A 900-nucleotide genomic window follows, 5' to 3' on the forward strand; every position below is an offset into this window, starting at 1 on the left:
TGCTTGCTTGATCGTTCGTCACTCCCCCCGTCGGGGGTGTCATTATCCCTAATGGAATCGCGCCGTTCGAGTCTTTAGTTGTATTATTATTATTACGTTATTATCGATTTTCCGAATCAAATCGGCAAACGCAGAATTTGACGACCGACTGTCTTTCCTTCTTTGCGTTCGAGCGCAATGTTCTCCCGCGATCCACCACGAGTTATCGTGTTAAGTTGTCCACCGATGCGCCGAAAGATAGTTCGGTCCTTCTGCGACCGGTAGGTCCTTACGTTTATAGAGAGAAAACCTCGTCGCAAACAAGATAATCGCGGTGGCGCTCCCACTGAATCGTTCCTGGAAGCGGGACCGACGACGAGGACACCGGTGAGAGGAAAGAGCCGTCAGATACGCGCACTTAGGAAAAAAAAAAATGAGACTTTGCGAAGGCGTTTATCGTCGTCGTATGAATAGGTACGTCGATACCAATGCTACCGGATGCCTGGCAGCCATTCAGACGGTCGTTCTGTGCACCTCAGGCTGATTTTCCATACCGCACCTTGAACAGAATCGCGACTCGACAACGTTAAAGACTAAAGATACAAAGTTCAACATGGGCTGCGTTTTGGTTTTGGCGCTCAAGCGTTGTATAAGCATTCTATTATCATTATTCATTAATCCCGGTCCACAACTTTAAGAATATAAAGTATGTTCTTTCTTTTCTTTTTTTTTATGTTTTTATTCTTTTTCTGTAAGTAATTAAAAAAATGACAATTTCTTATTTACATCATTGTTGTAGCAAATGAGAGATATGTATAAACTATAAATAGTGCTTTGCTTTAAAAGCCGTAAAGCCGTAAGAAATTGACTAATCACTAGTGTTTACTGGTATCTAAAAAAAATTATCTAGATAACCCAGAT

Source organism: Trachymyrmex septentrionalis, unplaced genomic scaffold (assembly GCF_001594115.1).
Source record: "Trachymyrmex septentrionalis isolate Tsep2-gDNA-1 unplaced genomic scaffold, Tsep1.0 scaffold24, whole genome shotgun sequence".
In the NCBI taxonomy this organism is placed as follows: domain Eukaryota; kingdom Metazoa; phylum Arthropoda; class Insecta; order Hymenoptera; family Formicidae; genus Trachymyrmex; species Trachymyrmex septentrionalis.